At 47.9% G+C, this 13,234-nt stretch overlaps 1 pseudogene; it reads left to right on the forward strand.

Annotated features, from left to right (window-relative positions):
- Nucleotides 1-8,964: 8,964 nt before the first annotated feature.
- LOC107127595 (small ribosomal subunit protein uS2 pseudogene) lies at nt 8,965-10,009 on the forward strand (annotated as a pseudogene).
- Nucleotides 10,010-13,234: the final 3,225 nt, after the last annotated feature.

Genomic DNA, 13,234 nt, shown 5'->3' on the forward strand with positions numbered 1-13,234 from the left:
CTACTTGGGAGACTGAGGCAGGAGAATCGCTTGAACCCGGGAGAGGGAGGTTGCAGTGAGCCGAGATCTCACCATTGTACTCCAGCCTGGGCAATAGAGTGAGACTCTGTCTCAAAAAAAAAAAAAACACTTTCCTGAATTCACACCATATTTAATCTGACTACATTTTAGGGTACCGTGTAAATTCAGTGGGCTAAATGGTGGTCCCCCAAAAGATATACCCACATCCTATCCCTAAGAACCTGTGGATGTGACCTTATTGGGAAAAGGGTCTTTGCAGACATGATTACGGATCTTGAGACAAAATAATCCTGGATTATCTGCATGGCTCCTAAATCCGATGAAGAACATCCTTTTAAGAGATAGAAGTGGTCAGGTGTGAGCGTAATCCCAGCACTTTGGGAGGCCAAGGCGGGTGCGATCACCTGAGGTCTGGAGTTCGAGACCTGCCTGGCCAACACGGTGAAACCCCCATCTCTACTAAAAGTATAAAAATTAACTGGATATGGTGGTGGGTACCTGTAATCTCAGCTATTCGGGAGGCTGAGGCAGGAGAATCACTTGAACCCGGGAGACGGAGGTTACAGTGAGCCAAGATCATGCCACTGCAGTCAAGCCTGGGCGACAGAGTGAGACTCCATCTCAAAAAATATAAATAAATAAAGAGAGAGAGGCAGTCAGGTGTGGTGGCTCACATCTATAATCCCAGCACTTTGGGAGGCCGACGTGAGGGAATTGCTTGAGCCCAGGAGTTTGAGACCAGCCTGGGCAACACAGTGAGACCCCACCTCTATTCAATATAAAATTGTTTTAAAGAGAGAGAAACAGACAAAAGAGAAGACACAGATACAGAGGAGAAGGCCATGGAAAGATGGAGGCAGAGATGATAGTGATGCTGCCACAGGGGACCTCTGGGCCACCAGAAGCTGGAAGAGAAGAGGAAGGCTCTCCCCTAGGGCTTTCAGAGGGAGTGCAGCTCGCTGACACCTTGATTTCAGACTTCCAGCCTCCAGAACTGTGAGACAATAAACTTCTATTTTGTTTTTTTTGTGTATGATTGTTGTTGTTGTTGTTGTTGTTGTTTGGGTTTCTTTGAGATGGAATCTTGCTTTCTCATCCCAGGTGGAATGCAGTGGCGCAATCTCGGCTCACTGCAACCTCCCCCTCCTGGGTTCAAGTGATTCTCCTGCCTCAGCCTCCTGAGTAGCTGGGATTACAGGCTCATGCCACCACACCTGGCTAATTTTTGTATTTTTAGTAGAGACAGAGTTTCACCATGTTGGCCAGGCTGGTCTTGAACTCCTGACCTCAAATGATCCACCCGCCTCGGCCTCCCAAAGTGCTGGGATTACAGGCGTGAGCTTGCTTCTTTCTTCTCTTCTGGTGAGTATTTGCTATTGAAGACAGTTAACTTTAAGTCACCATTCTTGGTCCAGCCAGGGAAAATCAAGCCTAGAACTCCAGCAGTTTCTCTCTTTTTGGGAGGAAGGACTTCTACTCCAGTGGAACATTACCTAGTGGGACGCGGGGGTGGCAGGAGGTGTTAGCGAGGGTTTTCAGAGTTTTATCTAGGATTCTTCCTTTCCCCAAGCGCATATATATATATACATATATATTTTTAGGCAGGGTCTCGCTCTGTCACCGAGGCTGGAGTGCAGTGGTGCAATCCCAGCTCACTGCAGCCTCCACCTCCATGGCTCAAGCAATCCTCCCACCTCAGTCTCCTGAGTAGCTGGGATTACAGGCGCATGTCACATGCCAGGCTAAATTTTGTATTTTTTGTAGAGACGGGGTCTCGCTATGTTGCCCAGGCTTGCCTTGAACTCCTGGATTCAAGGAATCCTCCCACCTCGGCCTCCCAAAGTGCTAGAATTACAAGCGTGAGCTACTGTACCCAGACCCAGGTGCTCTTAAAAGGATAAAAGCCGTGTCCGTCTGTCTCTGGGTGGGACTTTTCTAATTAATGTTACTAACACATGAGCAAATGATGTGCTCTAAAATGCGAAAGGTTTGAAGCTCCACCTATAATTGTGCCACTGCACCCCAGCCTGGGTGACAGTGAGACCTTGTCTCTAAAAAAAAATAAATTAGCCAAGGCCAGGCACAGTGGCTCACGCCTGTAATCCCGGCACTTTGGGAGGCCGAGGCAGGCGGATCATGAGCTTAGGAGATCAAAACCATCCTGGCTAACATGGTGAAACCCCGTCTCTACTAAAAAATACAAAAAATTAGCCGAGCGTGGTGGCGGGCACCTGTAGTCCCAGCTGCTCAGGAGGCTGAGGCAGGAGAACAGCGTGAACCTGGGAGGCGGAGCTTGCAGTGAGCTGAGATCACACCACTGCACTCCAGCCTGGGCGACAGAGCAAGACTCCATCTCAAAAATAAAAAAAAAATAAATAAATAAATTAGCCAAGGCAGGCGGATCATGAAGTCAGGAGTTCGAGACCAACCTGGCCAACATGGTGAAACCTGTCTCTACCAAAAATACAAAAATTAGCCAGGCATGGTGGTGGGCGCCTGTAATCCCAGCTGCTCAGGAGGCTGAGGCAGGAGAATCACTTGAACCCAGGAAGCAGAGGTTGCAGTGAGCCAAGATCATGCCATTGCACTCCAGCCTGGGGGACAGAGTGAGACTCCATCTCAAAAATAAATAAATAAATAAATAAAATAATAAAATAAAATAAAATAGGCCAGGCACTGTGGCTCACACCCGTAATTCCAGCATCTTGGGAGGCTGAGGCAGGTGGATCACTTGGGACCAGGAATTCAAGACCAGCCTGGGCAACATAGTGGAACCCTGTCTCTACAATAAATAAATAAATAAATAAATAAATAAATAAAATAATATACAAAGGAAGAAATAGTTGGTGCAAGGGGAGAAGACCAGGATCCTGGATCCGACACTTACTGTGTAACCTTGAATAAGGTTAGTTAAGAGGCCTGAGCCTCAGTTGCCTCATGTGAAGAATGGACAGTAGTAACCTCATGTACTGACTTTATCTGTGCGTGTGTCTACTTCCCTGTTAACCTGGGGCCCTTGAGGGTGGGCTGTGCCTGCTTCTGCTGTCCCCCAGCCTGGCCCACAGAAGGGAGCTGACCGTAGGGAGCTGACCGTGTGGCCCCGCAGGGCGGCTTTGAGGAAAGACTCCTCATGCTTATGAACCCCTTGGCCTCACACCACCTTGGTTCTCTCGAAAGACTTGTCCTAAAGGCCCTGTTTTACCTTCTACCACTCTCTTTTCCCCTCAACATGCCTTTGTGACTCATTTTTGCAGGATGGAGATAATAGAGAAAGGAGAAGGATGAAGAAAGGGAGAAAGGTTGAGATGATCGTGTTAATACTCCAGGTACAAATTTTTATGCAGAAGAAAGTTGTTTCTTCATTAGAAGGTAGAACTTCTACAAATATGGAAATTCAACATAATTTTTTCGCTTCAAATTATACTGAAAGATTTTTTACTTTTCTTTTTTTTTTTTTTTTTTTTTGAGACGGAGTCTCGCTCTGTCGCCCAGGCTGGAGTGCAGTGGTGCCATCTCGGCTCACTGCAAGCTCTGCCTCCCGGGTTCACGTCATTCTCCTGCCTCAGCCTCCCAAGTAGCTGGGACTACAGGCGCCGCCACCACACCCAGCTAACTTTTTGTATTTTTAGTAGAGACGGCATTTCACTGTGTTAGCTTGGATGGTCTCGATCTCCTGACCTCGTGATCTGCCCACCTCGGCCTCCCAAAGTGCTGGGATTACAGGCGTAAGCCACTGTGCCCGACCAGTTTTTTACTTTTCTTTACGATGGCTGCTGCTTTAAGAGAAGGGGTCTGGACACGAACCATGCAGGGTCAAATGTGTTCCCTAATTAAGAGGCCGCTGCACAACAGAAACCCCCCACTTCAACGTTACTCACATTGTAATGAATACCCTCTCCACTTTAGGAAAAACAAGTAGCAGGTGTTAGCACAGGCCGAAATAAGCTAACAGACCTTGCTTGTCATGGCGAGCACCCAACGCTCTTTGAATTAGGTGGGTTTGGGTTTGTACCCAGGTCTCTGGGATGAGCTGCTTGGCTGAGCCTCAGCCTCCAGCGAAGCCCACCCAGCTGTGTCCTGGCAACCTCCTGCTGTCCCAGGGCTTCCCACAGAGAATTCAATGTCTACAGCGTCTCCAGTGTGTCATTATTTAAGCTTATTTGTACAGGGAGAAATATGTCAGGCCTTAAGTCATCTGTAGCTGTCACATCTTTTCTGTAAGGCTAAAATGTTTCCAGATGCTGACAATTTTTTAGATAATTCCCTCAGATTGATACAGCAAGGGGATGATCTTTCTTTGTAGAAAAACTAAATCATTCATTGAAGGCTTTGCTATTTCCCACCTTTTACCTTTTTGGTAAGAAAGCTGAATTATTTGTGTAGTGAAGGCAGTGAAGTAGGAATGTGGACGTCTTCTGTCTAGCACCCACCCGAAGGGACAGATCCTTTCCCCAGGCCTTCTCGCCTAATGGATGGCGGTCTTCCCCATGCTCTGCTGGTTCACCATGCTCCTGCGTTTGCCTCTCATCATTTTTCATAGAAAATAAAAGAATTGGCCGGGTTGGGTGGCTCACGCCTGTAATCCCAGCCCTTTGGGAGGCCAAGGTGGGCAGATCACTTGAGGTCAGGAGTTCGAGACCAGACTGGCCAACATGGTGAAACCCCATCTCTACTAAAAATACAAAAATTTGCTGGGCGTGGTGGCACATGCCTATAATCCTGACTACTCAGGAGGCTGAGGTAGGAGTGAATCGCTTGAACCTGGGAGGAGGAGGTTGCAGTGAGCTGAGAGCACGCCACTGCACTCCAGCCTGGGCGATAGAGCGAGACTGATTCTTGAAAAAAAAAAAAAAAAAAGGATTTATTTCTGTACATGTCTCTGAGCTTTTTTTTTGGCAGGGTATGTAGTATACATTTCTGGTTGTAATAAGCAATGTTATTTCTTATACGCCCATCTCTGTCTTACAGTCCCCTGACAGCTCCATCTTGGGAGAATAGATACCTAATTGCATACTTTTTATTTCAAATAACATTTGCACCTGTCCCAGGAAGAATTCGCTATACTCCTACTAGGGAAGAGTAAAGAACAGGGAAACTGACAGCAACTCCTGGAGCACAATCCTACAGGAAAATGCTTACCAAACCAAAACCTTCGCAATAATCATTTTTCTTTATGGGGGAACAAAAAACATTAGATAAGGACAACACTGTCTAAATATTTATTTGATGATTTGAAAGGCATTTCCATTGTTTCAGGACTTGGTGAGGCATAGACACATTCCTTATCCTAGACTAAGCCACCTCCAAGTAACCAAGGCCAGCATCTGGACTCAGCCACTGGTCGCTGAGTTCACCAGGGAAAGAGTCCATGCTGGGGCCCGGGGTGTAGGCTATGTTTCCAGAGAAAGTTGCAGCAACATCCCCACCCCAGCTGCCCTTCTGCAGAGTGACTTGCCCCTCCCCCACCAAGAGGTGGCGTGGACTTCCCTCCCTTTGCGTTGGGCTGGCCCAAGACAGGCTTTGACCAAGAGCACGCAGCAGGAGTCCCTCGGTGTCTGCCACCAAGACGGGGCCGGCAGGGCCTGCAGCTCCTCATCCTCCCTCTGCCTCCTTCACCATTGTCCACTCCTCCCTAGTACAAAAATGGCCCTGAGCACCACACAGAGCTCCCCGGGAAAGAGACCACTTGGAATAAGAGAGATACCTGTCCAGCCTTCAGCTCCTTTAGCCATCCTGCCTGGGCCAGCCCCAGGGGTCCCCACCCCTAGCCGATCTGCCAACTGACATCACCTGGAGCAAAACTAACCTGGCTGAGCCCTGCCCAAGTCTGGACCTACAGAAGTTTGCACATATGAAATGATGGTTGTCATCTGAAACTACTAAGTCCCTGGGCCATTTGTCATTCAGTGAAAGGCCCAAGTGACAGGATATAGTCAGGGGTCCCAGCAACTTGGCAGTAAATGGTGTCAGGGAAACCAACACAGCAGAAAATGAAGCCTGGGTGGCTGGCCACCATGCCACACCCACACATCACGAGCTACCACAGCCCCGATTCCAGAGGGCTCCAGGGCAGGGTCATGGGTGCCAGGAAAGAGGGTGTATGGAGCATGCTTGACATAAGTGACTCCATCTTAGAAAAAGACTCCATCTTACATTTCAGAAGGCATCATACCAACAGGGACCAGAGAGGTTTACCTAATTAATAAAGAAGGCATCCAACCAGATCAGGACATAGACAGGCACATTCTTTTACCATTAGTCCTCACCAGAGGACTCTGTGGTCATAAAACATGCAGAACATTATCAGTTCAAAATGGCCGTCTTAACAGACAATGTCTTGCTGTCACTGGTGATCAGCACCCAGCATCTGCCACTGAAGGCGCGGCCTGCATCAAAGATTCTTCCTTGCAAGATGTTGACAAGTGCCCAGACCAGCTGAGGACACTGTCCATGTTGCTCTTCTTGGACTGGTTTGTGAACCTCTCTTCCTATCCCCTCTATTTTTTTTTTTTTTTTGAAACGGAGTCTCTCTGTCCCCCAGGCTGAAGTGCAGTGGTGAGATATTGGCTCACTGCAACCTCTGCCTCCCAGATTCAAGTGATTCTCATGCCTTAGCCTCCCAAGTAGCTGGGACTACAGACTTGGACCACCACATCTGGCTAATTTTTGTATTTTTAGTAGAGACAAGTTTTCACCATGTTGGCCAGGCTGGTCTCGAACTCCGGGCCTCAAGTGATTTACCTGCCTCAGCTGCACATAGCGTTGGGATTACAGGCGTGGGCCACCGTGCCCGGCCTCCCCTTTACTCGTGATGTTAAATGTTATTTTGCTTGATGTGGAATGTTTAATCTTAATATTTATATATTGATTAAGTGTACTCTAAAGTATGGTTTGCAGTATTGACTGACCTGTGGAGGGGTTCGAGCCTGTGTGCCCAAGGTTCTGACTACTGAGTAAATGGGGTGTACTAAGGAGAATTGCCTCTGAGGGAACTTCATGTAGTTCATGGCTTTTATGACTGAAATAGCATCAGTAAAAGTCCAGCCTTGTGGAAAGACACCAGTGTGCATGGTCCTGGTTATGTCTGACCTTGTGCTACTCATGACAGATGTGGACAGGATCACATGCTGTAGGGCCTCAGCTACACAGGCTGGTTTCTAAACCAGGCAGCGATTTAGCACACTGAATCTCTGAGGTCAGAGCTGCCGCAGACACAGATTCAATTTTGTTTTTTTGTTTTTGAGACGGAGTTTCGCTCTTGTTGCCCAGGCTGGAGTGCAGTGGTGTGATCTTGGCTCACCACAATCTCCGCCTCCTAGGTTCAAGCAATTCTTCTGCCTCAGCCTCCCGAGTAGCTGGGATTATAGCTGCACACCACCATGCCTGGCTAATTTTGGTTTCTTTTTGTTTTTGAGACGGAGTCTCACTCTGTCACCCAGGCTGGAGTTACAGTGGTGCGATCTCGGCTCACTGCAAGCTCCGCCTCCCGGGTTCACGCCATTCTTCTGCCCCAGCCTCCTGAGTAGCTGGGACTACAGGCACCGGCCACAATGCCTGGCTAATTTTTTTTTTTTTTTTTTTGTATTATTAGTAGAGACGGGGTTTCACCATGTTAACCAGGATCGTCTCGATATCCTGACCTCGTGATCCACCTGCCTTGGTTCCCCAAAGTGCTGGGATTAGAGGCATGAGTCAAATTTTGTATTTTTAGTAGAGACGAGGTTTCTCCATGTTGGTCAGGCTGGTCTCAAACTCCCAACCTCAGGTGATCCGCCTGCCTCGGCCTCCCAAAGTGCCAGGATTACAGGCATGAGCCACCATGCCAGGCCCACAGATTCAATTTTACAGAGTTGGAGGACAGGCGTTTACAGACTCTGCCTAGGTCCAGAATGTGTCTTAGCAACTATATCACGGATGTACGTGTTTGCAGATGGATCAAATGCCCCAAACAATTCAATATGTTAAATGTTTACATCAGAACACTTGTGTCAGAATCTTTCTGTTTCTGCACTTAGCTCTATAGTTTCTTTGGACCTTTGTGTCTGGTTTGCCATAGGCTAGGAGCTTCCCATAGGTTCCAGCAACAGCACACAAGTGAAGGAATGGGACAGGTGAAAAAAAAAAACCACAAATAGAATGAGGACAATGCTGATGATGACATCTGCAGAGGGACGACGACAGACTAATTCTGCAACACTGAACCCAGAGTGAAGAGCGTTGCTGGAGGAAATAGCAGAGGAAACCACAACTCAGAGGAAGCCACAGCTAGACAAGCAGCTACTGGTGGGATGGGATGAGGGAGGGTGGAGCCATGGAAGAAACTGCTGTGCTCTGTAGAGTCTGGGATGGGGCCAGGGCTCCACAGTTAGAGGTAGGAGAGTCCAGTGGGGCTGAAAATCAAGCAGGGTTGAAGACCTGTGTGTAAAACAGTCAACACCGCATCCCCACCCCACCCCATGCACAGAACTGTGAAGACATCCAGCCAGATAATGACTCCAGGCGAAGAGTCATGTGCCCAGTCTGGAAGGACTTGAGCAGCTGGTGTGCACACCCAGAGTAAAGGCCTCCCCACACTGGAGTGGCTGAGGGGCAGAGCCCCCACTTAGCATGACCAGTTCTCTGCCCACTCTCGCCGAAGGGTGATCTAAAGGTAGCAGTCCCTGTTCATGTCCCAGAGTTTCTGTCAGCCTTTATAGTCCCTCATTCTCAAATACAAAAGCTTAACAGAGGCTCACTGCAGATTAGAGAAAACTTGTGGTATGAAAGAAAGCAATGAGGATTCCAAAAGAGAGAGAAAGACAAAGACAGAAATTTAACCTCAAAGAACACAGAGAGAATTCAGAGAACATAAGAACATAAAACAGGCCTGGCGCGGTGGCTCAGTCCTGTAATCCCAGTAATTTGGGAGGATGAGGCAGGCGGATCATGAGGTCAGGAGTTCAAGACCAGCCTGGCCAACATGGTGAAACCCTGTCTCTACTAAAAACACAAGAATTATTTCTGCACTACACACAGAGGGGTCCACGTGGCGTTGTTCTGGATTCCCATCGTAACTTAAAGGAAAACTTTCGCAATGTCTGGAGCCCTTGATGTCCTGCAAATGAAGGAGAAGGATGTTCTTAAGTTCCTTACAGCAGGAACCCACTTAGGTGGCACCAATCTTGACCTCCGGATGGAACAGTACATCTAGAAAAGGAAAAGTTATGGCATCTACATCATAAATCTGAAGGGGACCTGGGAGAAGCTTCTGCTGGCAGCTCGCGCTATTGCTGCCATTGAATACCCTGCTGGTGTCAGTGTCATATTCTCCAGGAATACCGGCCAGAGGGCTGTGCCGAAGTTTGCTGCTGCCACTGGAGCTACTCCAATTGCTGGCCGCTTCACTCCTGGAACTTTCACTAACCAGATCCAGGCAGCCTTCTGGGAGCCATGGCTTCTTGTGGTTACTGACCCCAGGGCTGACTACCAGCCTCTCACGGAGGCATCTTATGTTAACCTACCTACCATTGCTCTGTGTAACACAGATTCTCCTCTGCGCTGTGTGGACATTGCCATCCCATGCAACAACAAGGGAGCTCCTCAGTGGGTCAGATGTGGTGGATGCTGGCTCGGGAAGTTCTGTGCATGCGTGGCACCATTTCCCGTGAACGCTTGTGGGAGGTCATGCCTGATCTCTACGTCTACAGAGATCCTGAAGAGATTAAAAAAGAAGAGCAGGCTGCTGCTGAAAAGGCAATGACCAAGGAGGAATTTCAGGGTGAACGGACTGCTCCAGCTCCTGAGATCACTGCTGCTCAGCCTGAGGTTGCAGACTGGTTTGAAGGCGTGCAGGTGCCCTCTGTGCCTATCTGCAGTTCCCTACTAAAGACTGGAGTGCTCAGCCTGCCACGGAAGACTGGTCTGCAGCTCCCACTGCTCAGGCCACTGAATGGGTAGGAGCAACCACTGAATGGTCTTAAGCTGTTCTTACACAGGCTCTTAAGCAACACGGAAATAAGGCTGATGGAAAATAAACATCAGTTCCAGAAAGAAAAAAAAGGAGAAGAAGAAGGAGAAGAAGGAAAGCAGAGAGACAGAGAAAGAAACAGAACACAAAATGAAGGATAGAAAATTATAAAATAAATAGTCCTGGCTCAGTGGCTCAAGCCTGTAATGCCAGCACGTTGGGAGGCTGAGGCAGGCAGATCACCTGAGGTTGGGAGTTCGAGACCAGACTGGCCAGCATGGTGAAACCCCATCTCTACTAAAAACACAAAAATTAGCCGAGCCTAGTGGCACGCACCTGTAATCCCAGCTATTTGAGAGGCTGAGGCAGGAGAATCGCTTGAACCCGGGAGGCAGAGGTTGCAGTGAACTGAATTTGTGCCACAACACTCCAGCCTGGATGATAAGAGTGAGACTCTGTCGAAGGAAGGAAGGAAGTAAGGAAGGAAGGAAGGAAGGAAGGAAGGAAGGAAGGAGAGAGAGAAGGAAGGAAGGGAAGAGAGGAAGAGAGAGAGAAAGAGAGAGAGAAAAAGAGAGAAAGAAAGAAAAGAACATTTAAAAATAAATAATTAACTTTTCTGAAGAAAGTTAATGAAGAAAGACACAATCTTCAGATTGAAAGAGGCATTGAACTGGGTATGGTGGCTCACAACTGTAATCCCAGCTACTTAGGAGACCAAGATGGGAGGGTCACTTGAAGACAGGAGTTTGAGACCAACTTGGCCAACATAGCTAATCCTTTGTTTCAAACAAACAAAAAAGAATGAAAGAGGCATTGAGAGTATCAATTACTACAACCACTTTGAAGAACATCTTGATGATAATTCATGGAGCTCACTGTCCATACACTCAGTAATTTCCCTGTCAGGTTCATTCCCTGGGGGCAGAGCTTACAGACTGCGAGCTCTTCGTGTGCTATGAGATGAATGCGGACCTGCCAGGTTTACAGTCTCAGTCCTCAGGGTGTCTAAGCAGGGCCAGGAGCGGCTGGAATGGCCAGGGATCGGCACCTCCTGCTGGGAGCAGCTCCTCTGTCCACTGATTCCCTTGTGCCACACCATGCGGTACCATGTGCACTGTGCACTGTCGTGTGACAAGACTGGGAAGTGCTTCCCTAGAAAGACACTACACTAAGCACATGAGATGTAGGCAATTAATTGCAGCATTGTTTGTGGGAGCAAAATAAATGGGAATAACCTAAATGTCTACCAGTGGAAAATGGATTAAACAATAACACGCTGAGAAGCCTCCAGCTCTGTGAACACATGGATGGGTCTGCAGGGTGGTGCCCTGGAGAAAGCATGGAGCCCTCGCCCTCCCCCAGACCTGGCCCTATGTATCTCTTCATCTGGCTGTTCCTGAGTTGTATCCTTTATAATAAACCCACAATCTAGTAAATAGACCATTTTCCTGAATTCTGTAAGCCGTTTTAGCAAATTATCAAGCCCAAGAAGGGGGACTTAGGAATGCTGGATGTATAGCTTGTTTGTCAGAAATACAGGCAATACCTAGATTTGAAATTGGCAGTGGAAGCTGAGGGTGGGGCAGTCTTGTGGGACACAGCCCTTAACTTACGGGATTTGATGCCATCTCAGGTAGATGTTGTCAGAATTGAGTAGGACACCCAGTTGGTGTCTTCCAAGGAACTGAATTGCAAACAACCCACACATTGGGTCACAGACTTCTGTTCTAAAGCTGAGAGAAAAAAGTAGGTTTTTTTCCCTATACATTTGATGTTAGAAAAGGGATTTCTAGGAATTTGCTAGAATGGCCCTGACTCATGGAAACATGTGGTTTGGAAAGAGAAAGGATGAAAGGATCAGGAACCATTGATCCCTGAAGGGCTACGTGGTCACCCATGGTATGAAAGTGCAGCTGGGTTACATTCAAAAGGTAAAAGTTACCCATGGAATTTGGAGATGGTATTACACCCAATTCTTGAGGAGGTGGCCTTTTGGGTACATAAGAAAATGCAAAATAATTAGAAGCATGCTAAACGTACATTTCTGAGGGTACTATGAGAATGTAATAGCTAAAATGAAATTAAAAGAGAGTGCTGGCTTGGACCTTGAGGCTAAACCAAACTCAGATGTGGGTTAGTTCAAGCTTCAGCCACTAGCCTCAAAGCCACCCCCAAAAGAAAAAGTACTTCCGGCCAGGGGCGGTGGTTCACGCCTGTAATCCCAGCGCTTTGGGAGGCCGAGGCGGGCAGATCACAAGGTCAAGAGATTGAGACCATCATGGCCAACATGGTGAAACCCTGTCTCTACTAAAAATACAAAAATTAGCTGGTCGTGGTGGCGTGCGCCTGTAATCCCAGCTACTTGGGAAGCTGAGGCAGGAGAATCGCTTGAACCTGGGAGGCGGAGGTTGCAGTGAGCTGAGATCACACCACTGCACTCTGACCTGGCGACAGAGTGAGACCCTGTCTTTAAAAAAAAAAAAGAAAAAGAAAAAAAGAAAAGTACTTCCAAGACCTCTGCTCACCAAGGCTGTCCATGTGAGAGGATGGCAAAACTAAGAAAGGACTACAGTCAGGGGTACGGAGTGAAGGAGTTGTTTCATTCTGTGAATCAGTGCACCAGCTTCCTGAGGAGACTTTACTAAAGTGGATTGTGAGAGTAACTCATTTAGGGGCAGTATTTTTGGTTTTGAATGCCACAGAGTAGAAGAGCAATTTAGGCTGATGCAGGACCTACAGTCCACTATGAAACAATCACCAATGACTGTACATGATCCAGACACACAGAGGTAATTCCCTAGGGAACAGCCAGCCCGGTGGACTGAGTAAAGCCACTGAAAGGTCTGTTTACCCTGAGAAAGGGAACCACCTGACTCCACCTTGGTGCTGAGTGGAGCCCTGCAGATGAAGCAGCTTAAATGCTTTGTATGCAAGCCACCTGGGACTGGCTTTATGATGACTGGAATATTCACTCACTGAATATGCCTGTTACCCAGGTCATGGTAAATGCTGGGGTTAAGGGGGCTCCTTTTCCATGGGTGTCCCATGTGACATTACTTCTGCAGAATCAGAGGACAATCCACAAATCCTTATCAGATCACCTGTCTCAGCTTCCCTGTATAGGTCTTGCTGATACCAAGGACATTAAAGTGATTTAATGGCCGGGTGCGGTGGCTCACACCTGTAATCCCAGCACTTTGGGAGGCTGAGGTGGGAGTTCAAGATCAGCCTGGGCAAAACGGTGAAACCCTGTCTGTACCAAAAAAA

Source organism: Macaca fascicularis, chromosome 15 (assembly GCF_037993035.2).
Source record: "Macaca fascicularis isolate 582-1 chromosome 15, T2T-MFA8v1.1".
In the NCBI taxonomy this organism is placed as follows: domain Eukaryota; kingdom Metazoa; phylum Chordata; class Mammalia; order Primates; family Cercopithecidae; genus Macaca; species Macaca fascicularis.